Source organism: Papio anubis, chromosome 15, assembly GCF_008728515.1.
Source record: "Papio anubis isolate 15944 chromosome 15, Panubis1.0, whole genome shotgun sequence".
NCBI lineage: Eukaryota > Metazoa > Chordata > Mammalia > Primates > Cercopithecidae > Papio > Papio anubis.
Window position 1 is genome coordinate 19,234,961 of NC_044990.1, and position 19,821 is coordinate 19,254,781.

Sequence of the window (19,821 nt, forward strand, 5' to 3'; positions counted from 1 at the left end):
TCTGCCGCCGCCCCCCGCCCGCGCCGGCGCGCGCGCCGGCCCGCCCCTGACCGACAGCCCGCGCGGCCAATGGGCATGCGGCACCGCCGCCCGGGCAGCCAGTGGGCGCCGGGCTGGGCGGGGCCCGGTTTTCCACGGGGAGGCGGCGGTGGGCTGGTGGGGGGTAGTAGGGTGTTTTTCTTTTTCACACACTCACCTCCTTTTTTTTTTTTTTTTTGGATCTCTATTATTTTCTGGTAATTCTCGAGTGTTTCTGTGATTCTCTCGCCTTCTCAGTGTTTTGATTGCTAGGAAGCAAAGCAGCGTGGAGGCGGCGGCGACACTTTGTTTACTACGGAGGAGCAGAGCCGAGTACTCTGGAAGCCCGGGTGGGAGGAGGCGCTCGCTGCGCCTTGACCTCTGCTGCGGGCCCAGCCCGGCGGGCGGACAGGGCAGGGGGCCGGGGACCCGGGGCGCGGGGTGGGTGGGTGGAGGCGGCCGCGCGGAATTCTACTCAATCGTTCCCTCCTGGCTCCACCCACGATGTCTTTGCTAAACGACGTGGGGAATCGGTGGGTTTTGTTTTGGTTTAGTGTTTTCTTTCGCTGCGATCTGTCAAGTCCTCCGGCCCGCTCACGGGCGGCACAAGACCACCGCCCCTGGCGCCGCGGCTCCTGCAGTCGAGTCCGCGCTGAGAGACCCTTCTCCGCGCCCGGTGCCCACCTGTCCGCACCCCCAGGCTCAACCTGTGCCATTCGGTCTAGCCAGAGGCGCGTCACCCAGCCAGGCAGCCCCCAACCGGATTCACTGTATTCTTGACCTTTTTTAAAAGGCTAGAAATGAGGAACAGGGGCCCCCGCGCGAGGAGGAGATTCTCCCGCCTCCCCGCACACACGGATCCAAAGGCACCCGCGACCGCATGCCCTCCGTGGGAACCTCTTCCCCTGGGCGGGAATCTCCCGCTTCGTCCACTGAGTCCAGGGGCGGCAGCGAAGGGCTCAGGAGCGCAGTTAGCGAGAACCAGGTCACTTTATTACTTACCCCTAATTAAATTTAACAGTTTGTTATTTCTTTTTTATTTACAACGGAAGTGATCGGGTGTTAAGTTAAAACGCAAGGGCGGGGGATAGGACCAAAGCCTTGGGGCGCAGCCTGCCCCATCCCCAAGTTCCTTGAGGCTACTTGCTGTGTGCGTCAATCAACCCCCCACCCACACCCCACCTTTCCTCGTCTGAGCTGCAGGTCCAGGACATCCTGTCGAGGATCAGTGGGGCCAAAGGTAGGAAAATAATGGCCCTTGTGTCTCAAGCAGAAGAAACAGTTTTCCAGTTTTGTTTTGTTATGCTTTTGCTTTTTTAGGAAGAATATAGAAGGCATTTCCTTTTAGAAAGATGGGACCACTTAGGATGGAAGATGGACAATAGGGTTTTAAATATCTTGTCCAAAAGGACAGCTTCCAACTCTTTTTTTTAATTCCCCTTTCTTTCTTACAAGTAATTCTGCAATGGAAAAAGTAGCATCTAGAGAAAATTAGTCTATTGGACAAGAGGTTGTTGAAAAAATAGAAAAGAGGGGAAAAAGGGAAAAATGAGGCCTCTTACAAAAGTTAAAAAGATTTAGAGAGAGATCTGTTTCTTCATTTATATTCTAACTATCGTCTCTGTAGTCTGGGCTCCTGTTTCTTCATAATCCATTTATCACAATAGCTTCTTGCTGATACTGGGGATGGGTGGGGTGGGGAGCCTGAGCCGGATGGACTGGGGACAGGCGGAGGCTGGTTCCCACCCTCGTCTTGTGGTCTCTTCACGTTTACTAGCAAATTTGGACAATCTGGGCCTCCTCTGCCAGCCGCTAGGGGACCTCAGTAACCCAGATGATGAGCTCAAAGGCAGGCCCCAAAGTACAGCTGTTGCTTCCCCCATCCTTTCCAATTACACTCTGCAGAAGCAGCCCCTGATCCAGACAGCCGCACCCTAAAAATAGGCGGTGCCCTAGTGGATAATTATTGGCAAAGGAAGCCAGCTTCAAATTTGGCCTTGCCTTCATTTCTATTCCGGTTTTTCAGGGCGTCAATCAGAGAAGAATATTTATTTGGTTAAAGGAGTCTTCCTACAGACTTTCCCCAAATCCTTGAAATCTTTGAGGCTCTCCTGCCCAATTATTTCTTCAAATGTGATGTGATAGTTTACTTTTATTTGGTCTTTCTTTAAAAAAATTGACGAGGCAGGCACAGAGAACCTATAATACCAATGTCCCTGACACATAGGTCCAAAGGATTAAAAATATATATTGAAGGGTTTTTACAGCTAACCACCACACTGTTGTATCTAAATATCAATTTACTGAACCCCAGGATGTTGTTGAATATTTCACTTGTTTCCAGTCTTTAGCTATCACAGACTATTCTGTAAGAAATAACCTTGCATAACTTCATTTCATGTCTGTAGAAGTATATATACAGGAGGAATTTCCAGAAATGAAAGTCATTGAGTCAGCAGGTATACCCATTCGTAATTTTGAAAGGCACAGCCAAATTGCCCTCCACAAGGGTTATATCAAGCTAAACTTTCTTTTCCATTAGACCCACAGAATGTTAAACTTGAAAATAAATTTGGAGATCACCTTGGTGACCCCCTTTAACTTAGAAAAAGAGAGGTGCAGAGAGGCCGATTTGCCCCAGCTCCCATAATAAAAGGGGTCATGCCAGGGCCATAGCTCTAATTTCTTGCTTTCCTATCAGTAACCTTCTCAAAACACAGATGGAAAATTATAAATATCCTGTAATCCCACTATAACAATAACCATTATAACTTCGTGGTGTATTTCCTTCCAGTCAACGCGCAGATCTTAGTAATCATAGTTAGACGAACTCCACTGAACCAAATCAAGGTTTGAATTAAAAGACCAAATAGACTGGGTGCAGTGGCTCGTGCCTGTAATCCCAACACCCTCGGAGGCCGAGGCAGGCAGATCACCTGAGTTCAGGAGTTCCAGAACAGCCTGGCCAATATGGTGAAACCCCATCTCTACTAAAAATACAAAAATTAGCTGGGCGTGGTAGCGGGTGCCTGTAATCCCAGCTACTCAGGAGGCTGAGGCAGGAGAATCCCTTGTACCCTGGAGGCAGAGGTTTCATTGAGTCAAGATCACACCACTGCTCCAGCCTAGGCGACAGAGTGAGACTCTACCTCAAAAAAATAAAAATAAATAAAAAATAAAAGATCAAGAAAACAGACATAAAACAATGATAGTGATAATAAGATTGAAAGAAGAGATTACAAAAGAAGTTTTTTGTTTTTTTTTTAGTCAAAAACGTAAACGTTGCCGTCTCTGAAGGGTGACAAAGTATTTAGGTCATCCCTGGTTCTGCTTAAGAGAAAAAGTTCTTTTCTCCTTCCTTGTGTTTTGTGGCTGCAGCTTGCTTTGAAGGCATTTTCTACTGATTATCACTCAGCTGCTGCATGTGTCTGAACTGGGAAGAAAATAGGGAAGAAAAATGTCTCATGTCAGGTAAGGACAATTAAAATGAAAAAGGAAATTTATCCTTATAAAGCCCATCTCACAAAACTATGTGATGTTCTTTTCTGGGCCTGGTTTTCAGGGTAACTATTGCCTCGTCCTTAACAGGAAGACTGAGGGATGGTTCCCTTTGATCAATTCCCAGGCAGAAATTTCTACATTTACCCCTCAGTAACACATGATGGATGTCTGGTTTAAATTTTTATTTGTCGAATAGATAATTTAAATTCTATTTAATGAGTAAGTGAAAAACTTAGATGCTGATTTTTCAGTCAGGGCACTTCACTTCGTATTTCACATTCCCTTTCCCCAACAACTCTCCGTTTCCAAACCTTTGTCTGAATTATTAGGAGGTACTGCTATCAACCTGAAACAGCCTTTCTTCACTTAGCCCATAGAAAGTAATAATCTGAAAAATATATATATATAGCCTCGGGTCTTTAAACCAATGTCCTGAAAGCTGGCATATTAACTGGTCGCTGTAGTAAGATTAGAAGTAACCATTCGTTTCTCTTAAGGGATAATTTCCTTTGGGTTTTGTCACTAATTCCACAAATATCTACAGAGCACCTCCTACATATATGCCAGGTGCTGTGCATCTTAGAGTCCATTGTTTTGATGGAAAATTCCTTGAACTCCAAAATGGTTTATTTTCCCTGATATGATATTTGCTATCAGAGTTAAGAACGCTGTTCTTTTCAAATCAGCAATGCAGAGTGGCAATATTTATTTGGAGGAATTACAAAAAAAAATGTTTTCAATAGATAAAAGAAATGCTAAGGCTGGAAAAATTGAAATCTAGTCACCATTTTGGAGGAAAATAATGAGATGAGGTGGAAAAGATTTAAAAATGCACTGTCCACAGGCACTGGGAGTATGAGTTCTGACCACTAAGCCCCAGGGTCGGGATGATCTTATTACAAACAAACAAAAGACGAGACTACTTCTGGTTATCTGTCTACTAACCTGTAACAGAAGGGAAGCAGTGAACCACTTCTTTAGTCAATTCTGTTGTGAAGGGCCAGTGTTTGTCAACTTCAATAAACTAGTCCTTCACTTTATGTATTAGTGAGAGACTACTTGTGGGTCTCTGTAGGAAAACTAACACATATTTGTAGATAACCTAAATGACCAACAATACAGAATGGTTAAATAAATAATGGCATATCTATAAGGTGGAATTTCACACAGCCATTTAAAATAAAATCTTTGGGCCGGGCAGGGTGGCCCACACCTGTAATCCCAGCCCTTTGGGAGGCTGAGGCGGGCGGATCACTTGAAGTTAGGAGTTCCAGACCAGCCTGGCCAACATGGTGAAACCCTGAAACCCTGTCTCTACTCAAAATACCAAAATTAGCCAGGTATAGTGGTGCAAGCCTGTAGTCCCAGCTACTAGGGAGGCTGAGGTGAGAGGATCACTTGAACCCGGGAGACAGAGGTTGCAGTGAGCTGATATCATGCCACTGCACTCCAGCCTAGGCGACAATAAAATAAAGTAGCCTTCCCAAGCCGCAAAGGGGATACACATTCAAATTAAAATTCTTTCTAATTTTGAGAACTCATAGAATTGCCATAACATTAATGATGGTACATGAAATTCCAAATTCTCTGAATGTCACAAATCTGAATCTTACATTCATGTTTGAAATACAATGTGTTTTCACTATTTTATTTCTGTTTCTTGTCATATTAAAGCTCTTAACACACTTCCAAAAAAGGGGGGACATATGTATTAAATAAGAAAATGCTGCCATGTCTAACACAGATGGTAGAACGTTTCTGGCAGAAAGGAAGTTTAACAAGGCATTTAACTTATTTACTTGGAAAACTAATATGCATGAATGTTCAAGTAAAGCAGTAAGAAATTAATTGCTGTTTTACAATAATCAGTTTTTCCAATCTAATCGCCCTATTTCCATACCATGATAGCAGAGAAAGGGAGTCAACTGTGATTGTAAATAAACTACTGACTAAGAGAATCCAGGATAGGAATGAAGGAAGAAACTGTTAGCATTTTATAGTAACTAACCAAGTTGCTTGTCATTCGTTGATAAAAATCAATAACAAGAGGTAATAACTGTGTAGTCAGAGTACATGTGTTTTCCATATGGCACCTCCAGTCACTGACTGTCAGCTAGGGTATAAAAACAGGAGGCAAGAGTTTATCACATTTCAGATTTGGCTGACTCACAGGGCCCACCCATATGCAAAGTCTACTCTGGCAAAGAGTCAACATAGATGAATAGTGAGTATTTCCCTGGGATATCAGGTTTCTACTTTGTGGTGAATACAGCCTTTAAAACACACTGAAATATTCTATATTCTAAGGTTTAACATTTAAAAATGGAATTCCTAATTAGCTGATTACTGATATAGTGCTGGAGGAAAGATTAATTTGTCTCGTGTGATGCCATGTGTACTTTAAATAATTTTGTGTTTCAACAACAAACTGAAAACAGAACATTTGACGGCTATGTTGCATGCCTGAGCTCTAGAGCATTCCAACCTGGAAAAATTCTTTCTATAATCCAAGACTAGGCTCTAGAAGCTCTCTTCCTCATTTTTCAGATTTACAGATCATCTGACACAAGATGAGCTATAAGTCAATAAATGTAAGTCTACTTTCAAGATGTTTTCAGTTATAAACTGTAAATCATTTTTCACCCAGAATGAGAATATACACATGAAAGTTTTCTTTATGCTCCAGTGTTAATAAAAACTGCTTTTTTTTTCCAACAATAACTATGGACCAAGCACTTTACAGCTATTATCCGAATCAGTCCTCCAAGTCACCCAATAATATAAGAGTTATTATGACTCACATTTTATAGAAATTGAAACTAAGGTACAAAGAGCTAAGAAACTTACCTGAGGTCTTATCTTAGAAGCTTATCTAATTATAATCAGACTTCTTATCCAAATTCAGAGTTCATCTCCTGTTTAACATGACACTTTCTGCCTCTATAAAATGTTGGGTTTTTCTAGAGGACAAGAAATGGAGAGGTTAATTTAAGGTTTCAATTTTTTTTTTCCAGAAAATTGACATTTTGACTTTTTTGGGGGGTAATCTATGTCAGCAGTCATCTCTGCCTAAAGCCAATTCAGTTTATGTTAATGATAGAAGCCCAGAGACAGAACATAAATAACAATAATAATGCTGATGTTTGCATGTGTATAAGACAAACCATGTAGGGGATTTCAAGCCATTAGCACTTGCTTATTTAAACAACCAGCCTAAGACCATATACAATAAGAGCAGCCAGCTCTTCCAGAATGGTTGGTTTATCTGGAACTCTTTCCAAATCTCTCCTTATCCTGAATAAAGGCACATCAAACCAAGTTCAACAGCCATATTGAGCTCTATCTCCATCAAAAAAAAGGGACTAGCATTGGATGTTTATCAAAAAGCCAGTCCTCAGCTGAGTTTCAGAAGCTTGGAGTTAGATTAGAACAAGTGAACATGTATTTTACAGTTCAGACGGTGGGCCTTATTCCAGTAATATGTAACCCACCCCACTCCCTGGACCTCCTGGGGAATTCGGCAGAGCCATAAGGTTTACTTTCATGAGGCGATAAACTGAAGCAAACAAACAAAGCCCTTATGTTCCTATTTCGAAGTTGGCTTCAAAGTTGAATTGCAGAGTGTCCCTCTCTCCCACCAAGTGGGCATAAAATATCAGAAATATTTTTAAAGCACCTTTAGAAAAAGTTACTGCATCAGACATGGTGGTGTGCGCCTGTAGTCCCAGCTACTCGGGAGGCTGAGGCAGGAGGATCACTTGAGCCCAGAAGTTCGACATACCAAGACCTTGTCTCAAAAAAGAAAAACTTGGCTGGAGGCTGGGCAAGGTGGCTCACACCTCTAATCTCAGCACTTTGGGAGGCGGGGGCAGGAGGATCACTAGAGGTTAGGAGTTCAAGACCAGCCTACCCAACATGGTGAAACCCCATCTCTACTAAAAGTACAAAAATTAGCCAGGTGTGGTGGCACACAACTGTAATCCCAATTACTCGGGAGGCTGAGGCAGGAGAATTGCTTGAACCTGGGAGGCAGTGAGCTGAGATTGCACCACTGCACTCCAGCCTGGGCGAGAGAGTGAGAATTCGTCTCAAAAGAAATGGGGTGGAATCAGGTGTCAGTGTACCCAGTTTTCATGAAAAGCATAAGTAAAACTTCCTTCAGCTAAGAGTTGAGGTTGTATTCTCTTTCCTTCAGCCTCACATCACAGAGAAGCATGGAAAGCCCCCATCAATCACAGACAAGAGGCTAGCCCTAGTCAGAAGAGCTTATCTCCAGCCACTTTCCTTTCAGGTGGGAACAGTTGAAATTGCCACTAAATCACAAAAGGAAAATCACTCCTTGGTGTTTTTCCATCTCCAGGAGATGTGCTAGTTTTAATGGCCCATTGGCCATTGGCCTGTGCATCCACTGATGTTGGCATCAGTAGATGCCGAAGATGAACGCCAACCGTTATATGATAACCCAGTAAAACAAAACCAGTTAAGCATCTCCATATATTATCTCTCTTCTTTAATGTCTACGTATTTGACTCATGATTTGATTTTCTCTTTTCATTGTAGACATAGCCAAATTAGGAGCCTGACAGAGGTCTGGGGAAGTAGGGTGGAGAAGGAAAAGAATGCTTCCCCCTCCTGGAGGGCTAGCATTAGGAGATATTCCTAATGTACATGATAAGTTAATGGGTGCAGCACACCAACATGGCACATGTGTACATATGTAACAAACCTGCACGTTGTGCACATGTACCCTAGAACTTAAAGTATAATAATAAAAAAAAAGAATGCTTCCTCCTCCCTGCTCTCCTCTGGACATGACTGAGTCCCTCAGTCATCTCCAGCCATGACTGGGGTGAGGAGAAGGCAATGGGAACACAGGGGCTCTTTACAGATCATAGCAACCCCTCATCAAGTTTGCCATGATGCTGGTCCTATATGCAAAATATGATAAAGTGAAATCACAAACAGATCTTCCAAGAAAAGCAGAAAATCAACAACGCATGATCAACTAGAACCTCTTTTATTCCCTAAGTAGTGTTCCATTTATTTTGTATTTTGAATTTTTATTTTGGTATGACTTGCCACCTACATACCTCAAAGAGGTATTGTAAGGATTAAAATAATGTCTTAAAGCACTTTGAAACAGGGATAAAATGTTTGTTCTCTGACATTAGTACAACCTCGTGGGTAGGTTTTTGTTAGTATACAAATTACTTTAACTCTGGTAAATACGTGATTTCTAAATCACTGATATTTGTTCTAAATTGTACCACAGCTTCTCCACATCCACGTGTTAGGCACATTGGTTGCCAAATCCAACCGGTTCTTTGTGAATTTAGAGAGAATATGTATAAGCATGGCACATCGTAGCAAGAATTTAGGAAGGCCTCTAATCTCAGGGATTGTTACTACCTATTCATGCCCTACAGCTTTGAGGGTTTTTGTTGTTGTTGTTATGGTTGGTTTTTTGGTTTGTTTTTTCTAGAGACAAGGTCTTGCTCTGTCACCCAGGCTGGAGTCACAGTGGTCCGATCATAGCTCACTACAGCCTCAAACTCCTGGGCTCAAGTGATCCTCCCACCTCAGCCTCCCTAGGAGTGAAGACTACAGATGCTTGCCACCATGCCCAACTATTTTTTAAATTTTTTGTAGATATGGGATCTCCCTATGTTGCCCAGGCTGGTCTGGAACTCCTGGCCTTAAGCCCCATCTCAGCCTCCCGAAATACTGGGATTACAGGTGTGAGCCATCACACCTAGCTGCTATGAGTTTTACATGGAAGTAAGTTGAGAATTTTGAATCTTTGATCCATCTTTTTATATGATCTGATATGCCAAAACTTTGCTAGAAAAGCTTTAAAAATCCTCATATTATTCTTGATAGTCTCAGCAGGCAATTAAAAAGCAGTTAAAAATAAAATTAGCTGACTCATTTCAGGGGTTTAGCTGACAATGGTACTGGTAGCTTCAGCTTGACAGATAATATTATCATAGAAAGCAGCACAACAACGTTAACAATCATGCAAATTTCTCTAAAACAATTGCAAAAGAGAATTGATACAATGTATCCTTTGATTTTCTGTGGCTCTTCTTTTGGACAAAATTCTCAAAAACTGAACCCACTCAGATACCCCAAGGCTTTTTGTAAGAGTTAGATGTTGCTTTAAGAAATATAAAAACTGGGGCTGGGCTTACTGGCTCACACCTGTAATCCCAGCACTTTGGGAGGCTGGAGTGGGAGGATCATTGAAGCTTGGGAGTTGAATTAAAAAAAAAGAAAGAGGAGGAAGAAGAAGAAGGAGAAACAAATATTGGAGACAAGTGACTGTCTCATAAAAATTTTAAAATCTTAACAAAATTAACTCAAATAAGAAAAGCAAAACATATAGAACAGCAGTAACAACAAAAAGTAGATGACTTGAAGGGAACTGAAATATAATGGCTTCTAAGTCTGGGATCTGTTTTTCTGGGTTTTATTTCTTTTTTTTTTTCTTCTTCTTTTTTTTTTGAGACGGAGTTTCGCTCTTGTTGCCCAGGCTGGAGTGCAATGGCGCTATCTCAGGTCACTGCAAACTCCGCCTCCCGGGTTCAAGCGATTCTCCTGCCTTAGCGTCCCGAGCAGCTGGGATTACAGGCACCTGCCACCACACGCAGCGAATTTTTTGTATATTTAGTAGAGACGGGGTTTTGCCATGTTGGCCAGGCTGGTCTTGAACTCCTAACCTCAGGTGATCCACCTGCCTCAGCCTCCCAAAATGCTGGGGTTACAGACGTGAGCCACTGCGCCCAGCCGTGATTTCTTTTTTTAAGACTAGTTAAATTCTTTTTTTTTTTTTTTTTTTTTTTTTTTTTGAGACGGAGTCTCGCTCTGTCACCCAGGCTGGACTGCAGTGGCCGGATCTCAGCTCACTGCAAGCTCCGCCTCCCGGGTTCACGCCATTCTCCGGCCTCAGCCTCCCGAGTAGCTGGGACTACAGGCGCCCGCCACCTCGCCCGGCTAGTTTTTTGTATTTCTTTTTTTTTTTTTTTTTTTTTTTTGAGACGGAGTCTCGCGCTGTGTCACCCAGGCTGGAGTACAGTGGCGCGATCTCGGCTCACTGCAAGCTCCGCCTCCCAGGTTCAGGCCATTCTCCTGCCTCAGCCTCCGAGTAGCTGGGACTACAGGCGCCCGCCACCACGCCCGGCTAGTTTTTTGTATTTTTAGTAGAGACGGGGTTTCACCATGTTAGCCAGGATGGTCTCGATCTCCTGACCTCGTGATCCGCCCGCCTCGGCCTCCCAAAGTGCTGGGATTACAGGCTTGAGCCACCGCGCCCGGCCTAAATTCTTATTTAGGAAGAACGCAATAGCCTAATTTTAATGTTCACTTTTAAAATTAAAAAGTACTCATGTCTTTTCATGTAGACGAATTATTTCTAACAAGGCAGATTCTGCAGTTATTCCTAGATTAGTTATTCTTGGCAGTTGTACTGTAAAACCACGTGTCAACTATGTGTACACACGATAATTCTATTAAAAGATATCATAAATGCCACCTTATTTTCACAGCCCAATTAAAACATACAACAAATTCAGTCACTAATAAACAAAAATTGACGAGAACCATGGAAACGTCTTAAATTAGAAACCAGGAAAACCTGAAATTTAAAAACAAAAGAAGCTGCTAAAATTACACAGTCAAGGTAAAAATTTATATTGTAAATCTTACCAAAAAAACACTTAAAGGTGTGAAAGGGTTTTGTTTTTTTCTTAATTAGCAAGGACATTCTTAGTTCTACCTTTGGTGATCAATTCTTAAACAGGTCATAATGAAAGCATTATTTTTTATTTTTCTTTATATTTTTGAGACTGAGTTTCACTCCTGTTGCCAAGGCCAGAGTGCAATGGCATGATCTGCACTCACTGCAACCTCTGCCTCCTGGGTTCAGGTAATTCTACTGCCTCAGCTCCCGAGTAGCTGGGACTACAGGCGCATGCCTCCACGCCCAGCTAATTTTTTTTTTGTATGTTTAGTAGAGACAGGGTTTCACCATGTTGGCCATGCTGGTCTTAAACTCCTGACCTCAAGTGATCCACCTACCTCGGCCTCCCAAAGTGCTGGGATTACAGGTACGAGCCACCGAGCCTGGCCTGTTTTTTATTTTTTTATTAAAAAAAATTTTTTTTGAGATGCATTTCACTCTGTTGCCCGGGCTGGAGTGCAGTGGTGTGGTCTTGCTCCCTGCAACCTCTGCCTCCAGGGTTCAAGTGATTGTCCTGCCTCAGTCTCCAGAGTAGCTGGGATTGCAGGCATATACCACTGCGCCTGGCTAATTTTTTTTTCTTTTTCTTTTTTTTTTTTTTTTTTTTTATTTTTTTTGAGACGGAGTCTCGCTCTGTCGCCCAGGCTGGAGTGCAGTGGCCGGATCTCGGCTCACTGCAAGCTCCGCCTCCCGGGTTCACGCCATTCTCCTGCCTCAGCCTCCGGAGTAGCTGGGACTACAGGCGCCTGCCACCACGCCCGGCTAGTTTTTTGTATCTTTTAGTAGAGACGGGGTTTCATCGTGTTAGCCAGGATGGTCTCGATCTCCTGACCTCGTGATCCGCCCGTCTCGGCCTCCCAAAGTGCTGGGATTACAGGCTTGAGCCACCGCGCCCGGCCTCTTTTTCTTTTTTGAGATGGAGTCTCTATCGCCCAGGCTGGAGTGCAGCGGCGTGATCTCTGCTCACTGCAACCTCTGCCTCCGGGTTCAAGTGATTCTCCTGCCTCAGCCTCCCAAGTAGCTAGGACTACAGGCGCATGCCACCACACCCGGCTAATTTTTTGGTTTTAGTAGAGACGGGGTTTCACCGTGTTGGCCAGGCTGGTCTAGAACTCCTGACCTCAAGTGATTATCATGCCTCTGCCTCCCAAAGTCCTGGAATTACAGGCATGAGCCACTGTGCCCAGCCTATTTTTTATTTATTTTTATTTATTTATTTGTTTGTTTATTTATTTATTTTGAGACAGAGTATTGCTGTATCTCCTAGGCTAGAGTGCAGTGGTGCGATCTCGGCTCACTGCAACCCCCGCCTCCCGGGTTCAAGTGATTCTCCCGCCTCAGCCTCCCGAGTAGCTGGAACTACAGGCGCATGCCACCACACGTGACTGCTTTTTGTATTTTTAGTAGAGACGGCGTTTCACTATGTTGACCAGGCTGGTCTCAAACTCCTGACCTCGTGATCTGCCGGCCTCGGACTCCCAAAGTGCTGGAATTACAGGTGTGAGCCACCGCGCCAGGCCGCTGGGCTAATTTTTTTATGTTTTTATAGATATGAGGTCTCACTGTACTGCCAAGGCTGGCCTAAAACTCCTAGCCTCAAGTGATCCTCCTACCTCGGCCTTCCAAAGTACTGAGATCACAGGCGTGAGCCGCTCTGCCTGGATGAAAAATTATTTTTTTTTTTTTTTTTTTTTTTTTTTTTTTTTGAGACGGAGTCTTGCTCTGTGCCCCAGGCTGGAGTGCAGTGGCGCGATCTCGGCTCACTGCAAGCTCCGCCCCCCCGGGTTCACGCCATTCTCCTGCCTCAGCCTCCTGAGTAGCTGGGACTACAGGCGCCCGCCACCTCGCCCGGCTAATTTTCTTGTATTTTTAGTAGAGACAGGGTTTCACCGTGTTAGCCAGGATGGTCTCGATCTCCTGACCTCGTGATCCGCCCGTCTCGGCCTCCCAAAGTGCTGGGATTACAGGCTTGAGCCACCGCGCCCGGCCGAAAAATTATTTTTAAATGGGTCGTGATGGAGATTTTATTAAAATGGTCATAATGGATAAAGTACTTTCTTTTGTCTCCTGGAGCTATTCAGGGGCCTTTCTTGAGCTGGATCACAGAAGACACTTAACTTACCTCCCTCCAGGAGCCCTGTGCCACATTCCCTCTTCTTTTAGCTGGCTGAGAAAAAGAACAAGAAAAAAAGCTAGGGAAATTTTTTTGAATAATTATTTCTTACTCAATTGAAAACCCGAAGCGTGCTGTGGTTCTCATACATACACATGATCATGAGCTCTGATACCCACCAGTGACCAGGCTGCTCCCAGGCGCTCAACTTCTTCCTTTCAATGATACTTGTCATTCTTTGATTGATGTTAGCACATCGAAATTCTTCTTTTTTTCCTCGAGGAACCTGATTATTCTAGTCTGAATTGTGTTCTTCCTCCCCAAGTTCATATGCTGAACGTCTCACCCCCACTAAGGCAGAATATGACTGTATTTGGAGACAGGCTCTTTGGAAAGGTGACTAAGTGAAAATGAGACCGTTAGGCTGAGGGTTTAACCCAATCAAACCTCTGTCCGCATAAGAAAGGGTGATTTGGAGGCACACACACCAAGGATGCCTGCACGGGGGAAAAACCACGTGAGAACAGGGAGAAGGCAGTCATCTGAAAACCAAGGAGCAAGGCCTCAGGAGAAAGCAAACCTGCTGGCACGTTGATCTTGGACTCCAGACTGTGAGAAAATAAATTTCTGTTGTTTAAGCCACACAGTCTGTAGTATTTTGTTAGGGAAGCCCTCGCAAATTACAATGACTGTATGATCAATTACGTTTTTTCAAACATAGTTAGGTTTTTAACATTCACATGAGGAATGAAAGGACCCTAATTCAGGGAGGCAGTTAAGCAAATAAAGCACTAGTTTTAGAGGCAGTCTCAACCAAACCCACTCTCCTAATGCATGGTTGCTTAACAAAGCGGCACAGTCAGCACCGTACAGGAAAACTGACTATGTGCCAGGTATTGTTCTAAGCTTATTTATTTATTTATTTTTGAGGCAGAGTCTTGCTCTGTCACCCAGTCTGGAGTGCAGTGGCGCGATCTCAGCTCACTGCAACCTCCACCTCCCAGGTTCAAGCAATTCTCCTGCCTCAGCCTCCCTAGTAGCTGGGATTACAGGCACATGCCACCACGCCCAGCTAACTTTTGTATTTTTAGTAGAGACGGGGTTTCACCATGTTGGCCAGGCTGGTCTCAAACTCCTGACCTCAAGTGATCTGCTGGCCTTGGCTTCCCAAAGTGCTGGGATTACAGGCATGAGCTACCGCACCCAGCCTTAAGCACTTTTCCGTATAAACTCATTTACTCTTCGCAAGACCCTACTGGACAGGTATTATTGGCAGTTGAGGCACAGGGAGGTTGTGTTACTTGCACAGCTGGGATACAAACCCAGGCAGGCTAGAGCCACAGCTTTGCTTCTAACCAGTAATCCATGCTGCTTCCTTAGTTAATAGCTCTAATGCTTATTACCCCTCCCTTACCAACCAAATGCTCAGCAGGACAAAGTGGTAAATTCAAATTCAGGCTCTACTCCTTATTCCTCCAGGCAGTTTCATTATCTAAGTACTTGGCATAATAATATCTTCCTGCTGTGGGGGTCACCTGAGATAATGATACAGGTGCTTGCCTGTGGGATCAGCCCCAGGCGATGCAGGCCTGTTTGCAGTCCCCTCTGTATCTCAAGTTCCGTTTGATGATATTCAAAGAAACTCCACCAGGGCCTTAGGTTCCATCAGGGGCTTCTTCCAGATCATCTTGTATCTGTAATGCACAATGATTCAGCCACACTCATCCACAAAGGCGCATTACCTCTTGCTTTCAGTAAACCAGACCGAACACAGGTAAGAATGGGAGAAAAAAGAGGTCCCAACTCACGCTTCCCTGACCCCTGTTACCTCTTCCCTAGGCTTCTGGAGAGCCTGCCCTAGGCTGCTGGCAGCCCTTAGAACATTAGAAGGGGAGAATCTTTGGATGGAAAGTATTCGTGAGGAGGGCTCATTGAAAGGAAAAGGCAGCCTATTCAAATTCAAGTTAAGCTTAGACCAGATCCTATGGCTAACCCCCATAAGGATATCCTCCCACTATGTCATGTAGGGATAGCCATAGGACCTGGTCTATGCTTGCAGAGCCGTACCACCGTCCTCCCCACACCCGGTTGCCCGTAAGTACAATTTGAGCTCCCCACCCGCCATGGTCTGCTGTACAACTTAATACCAGACCTGCCTTTCCTGGAGCTGGCCTCAGATGGCTTCAGCTGGATCCAGTCCATCCAGATTGTGAGCTCTGGCCCTCCAGATAACCTCTGTGGCTTCCTCCAGGCCTCCCACAGCTGGGGCCTCTTGGAATCACAGTTGATAATGTTAGTTGCAGGCAATCACCCCGATCTCTAAGACTTCATCTCAGTGCTTTCTGTTCCTTTGCCAACCACCTGTTCAGGCTGATGATGACATTTAATGAATCTCCTTCCTAGTCTTGATAACAGCACAGGTCCCTCACTATAAGGAGAGAAATAGCGTTTCAAGAACCTGCTTTGGAAATTGGCACTCTCGACATACAACTGCATTCCTTTCAGCTCATATTACTGCAGCTGCTCCAATGCCAGCATCTAAACCATCTCATCTTGCGCCCGGTGCAGTGAAATCACCTTGTGGGGAGAGCAGTTAATGTGTTGGTAGGGACCGAGGGCCAAGCCTACCCCACTGGGAACTGGCTGAGCTGGGCCCTGTGTTTGATAGAAATCCTAACATATTCAGAACCATAGGAATTTTCTTTTTTTGTGTGTTGATAGTTTACTTCCATACTACTAAAATTTGCAAAACACAATGCCAGTCTAGGCTAAATACAGTGCACATTCTTGCTCTCTCTTTTTTACTTTTACATTTTTTTGAGACAGAGTTTCACTTTTGTCGCCCAGGCTGGAGTGCAGTGGCGCGATCTTGGCTCACTGCAACCTCCACCTCCCAGGTTCAAGCAATTCTCCTGCCTCAAGTCTCCCGAGTAGCTGGGATTACAGGCACCCGCCCCCACCATGCCCGGATAATTTTGTGTGTGTTTTTAGTAGAGATGGGGTTTCACCATGTTGCCCAGGCTGGTCTCGAACTCCTGATCTCAGGTAATCCACCTGCCTTGGCTCCCAAAGTGCTGGGATTACAGGCGTGAGCCACCGCGCCAGCCGCAATGCACATTCTCTAGCTGTGCTGCATGGCCACAGGGAAAGACATAAGCTTTCTTGTCCCCCTCTGTCTGATGGAAATAAACCAAGAAACAGAGCATTTACTTTTTCAGGACCAGATTTATTCATGGTATTGGCTGCCCTTCTGGTAAATGAGCTGGGCCTCCAGGAATGAAGCCTGCCCATGTAAACATGGCACCCCGACCCCTGAGAATGTTAACTGGCCACTCCTCACCATATACTCCTGCCACGCCACGAGTGGATGGCTAAATGGTTCACGCCCAAACTATCATCTATCTAGAAGCTATTGCGATCTAGATTTTTAAAATTACGTATTCTAGATCCACAAAAGGTATAGCAGACTAGGTGCACTTAAGTTTTGCGATTTGTTTCAGCTTGAAGGATTTCCATACATAATTGCCCACAGTTGTTATGCAGTGTCAGCGAGCTAGCACAAAAGATTGTCTGCCTGAGACATAAACCGATCTAAACAGAGCTGTCATGATAGTTTTTACACAGATGATGATTCTCTCTTCTGCAAATTTAGGTCATGGTAATCTGTCTGTTACTTTTGATCTTCCAATTGAACTATGTTTCTCCATCTTGTCAGTGTCTTCGATCGTTTTCTTTTGTGAAGGGGCAAAAGAAAAGTTATCCAAAAATTTTTTTTCCACTCTGGTTTTAAGATAATACTTAAAAGTAATGGTTTATCGCCCTCTACTGGTGTATGACATTAATAGCCATTTGCAAAAAAGTTAACAGAGAAAAGGTAATAAAACTCAGAAAAGTCAAAAAAAAAAAAAGAGAGAGAGAGAGAAGATTCTTTTATGTTCCTTTAAAAATTGTTTCATTTTTGCTTTTATTTTTTTGAGATGGAATCTCACTCTGTAGCCCAGGCTGGAGTGCAGTGGCATGACCTTGGCTCACTGCAACCTCCACCTCCCGGGTTCGGTTCAAGCAATTATCCTGCCTCAGCCTCCAGAGTAGCTCGGATTACAGGCGCCTTCCACCACGTCTGGTTACTTTTCGTATTTTTAGTAGAGACGGGGTTTCACCATGTTGGCCAGGCTGGTCTTGAACTTCTGACCTTGTGATCCACCCACCTCGGTCTCCCAAAGTGGTGGGATTACAGACGTGACCCACCTCGCCCAGCCAAAAGTTGTTTCTTTTTCTTTCTTCTTTTTTCTTTTCTTTTCTTTTTTTTTTTTTTGAGATGAAGTCTCACTCTGTCACCCAGGCTGGAGTGCCGTGGCTTGATCCCGTCTCACTGCAACCTCCGCCTCCTGGGTTCAAGCGATTCTCCTGCCTCAGCATCCTGAGTAGCTGGGATTACAGGCGCACACCGCTATGCCAGACTAATTTTTTGTACTTTAGTAGAGATGGGATTTCACTGTGTTTCCCAGGCTGGTAGCAAACTCCTGAGCTCAGGCAGTCCTCCTGCCTCAGCCTCCCAAAGTGCTGGGATTACAGGCATGAGCCACCACACTCAGTCATTTGCTTTATTTTTAAAAATGTTTATTTATTTTAATATTTTTAGTAGAGATGGGGTTTCATCATGTTGGCTAGGCTGGTCTCGAACTCCTGGCCTCAAGTGATCTGCCTGCCTCAGCCTCCCAAGGTGCTAGGATTACAGGAGTGAGCCACTGTGCCTGGCCACTATTTTCATTATTGTTCATTGTACAGGCATCTTTTAATATTAGATATCTGACTTGTCTGCATCTTTTGTTCTAATATTGAGCTTTGCTGGGGAAAAAAAAGTTTATCAGTTGCATAATTTAGGGAAACTTTCTGAAGATACTTTTTAAGAAAGAATTTCTCTTAGATATTCTCATTCTCACTGAAGCATCTTTCTTTTTATTATTATTATTATTATTATTATTATTATTTTTAGACAAGGTCTCCCTGTGTTGCCCAGGCTGGAGTGCAGTGGCAAAATCAGGCTCACTGCTACCTTGACCTCCCGGTCTCAAGTGACCCTCCCACTTCCTCCTCCCAAGTACCTGGGACTGTAGGTGTGTTGCACCATGCCGGGCTAATTTTTTTAAAACTTCCTGGGCTAGTTGAAGCTTCTTTTCTTTTCTTTTTTTTCTTTCTTTTTCTTTCTCTCTCTCTCTCTCTTTCTTTCTTTCCTTCTTCTTTCTTTCTTTTTGTGACAGAATTGCCCAGACTGCCTGTTGCCCAGACTGGAGTGCAGTGGTGCAATCTTGACTCACTGCAACCTCTGCCTCCCGGGTTCAAATGATTCTCCTGCCTCAGCCTCCCGAGCAGCTTGGATTACAGGCTCCTGCCACCACACCCAGCTAATTTTTGTATTTTTAGTAGTGACGGGGTTTCACCATGTTGGCCAGGCTGGTCTCGAACTCCTGACCTTGTGATCCACCTGCCTCGGCTTCCCAAAGTGCTGGGATTATAGGCTTGAGCCACCACACCCGGCCTAAAACTGTCTTTTTTGTTTTTTGCTCCTGGGTTCAAGAGATTCTTCTGTCTCAGGTACTCGAGTAGCTGGGACTATAGGCACGTGCCACCACGCCTGGCCAAATTTTTTTTTTTTTTTTTTTTTTTGAGACAGAGTCTCACTCTGTTGCCCAGGCTGGAGTGCAGTGTCGCGATCTCGGCTCACTGCAAGCGCTGCCTTCCAGGTTCAAGCCATTCTGCTGCCTCAGCCTCCTAAGTAGCTGGGACTACAAGCGCCCGCCACCACGCTCAGCTAATTTTTTTTTTTTTTTTTTTTTTTTTTTTTTTGAGACGGAGTCTCGCTCTGTCGCCCAGGCTGGAGCGCAGTGGCCGGATCTCAGCTCACTGCAAGCTCCGCCTCCCGGGTTTACGCCATTCTCCTGCCTCAGCCTCCCGAGTAGCTGGGACTACAGGCGCCCGCCACCTCGCCCGGCTAGTTTTTTGTATTTTTTAGTAGAGATGGGGTTTCACCGTGCTAGCCAGGATGGTCTCGATCTCCTGACCTCGTGATCCGCCCGTCTCGGCCTCCCAAAGTGCTGGGATTACAGGCTTGAGCCACCGCGCCCGGCCTGTGTTGGTTTTTTTTTAGTAGAGATGGGGTTTCACCGTGTTAGCCAGGATGATCTTGATCTCCCGAGCTTGTGATCTGCCCGCCTCGGCCTCCCAAAGTGCTGGGATTACAAGTGTGAGCCACCACGCCCAGCCCTAATTTTTGTATTTTTAGTAGAGACAGGGTTTCACCATGTTGACCAGGATGGTCTTGATCTCTTGACCTCATGATCCACCTGCCTCAGCCTCCCAAAGTGCTGGGCTTACAGGTGTGAGCCACCGCACACCTGGCGCATTTTTCTTATTAGTCTAAAACTAGAATCTTTGTTTCACTTGAGATAAA

General features: G+C 44.6%; 1 long non-coding RNA gene across 3 annotated transcripts; it reads right to left on the minus strand.

Moving 5' to 3' along the window:
• Positions 1–3,266: 3,266 nt before the first annotated feature.
• LOC103879191 lies at positions 3,267–14,346 on the minus strand. Of its 3 annotated transcripts, none has more exons than XR_639694.4 (4): positions 13,550–14,346; positions 13,380–13,424; positions 6,367–6,479; positions 3,267–4,621 (listed from the first exon to the last, which is right to left on the minus strand). It is a non-coding gene; the product is annotated as an uncharacterized LOC103879191 (long non-coding RNA). The 3 variants fall into 3 exon arrangements; XR_639693.4 differs by having other exon boundaries at positions 3,267–3,451; positions 4,465–4,621; positions 13,380–14,346; XR_639692.4 differs by having other exon boundaries at positions 13,380–14,346.
• Positions 14,347–19,821: the final 5,475 nt, after the last annotated feature.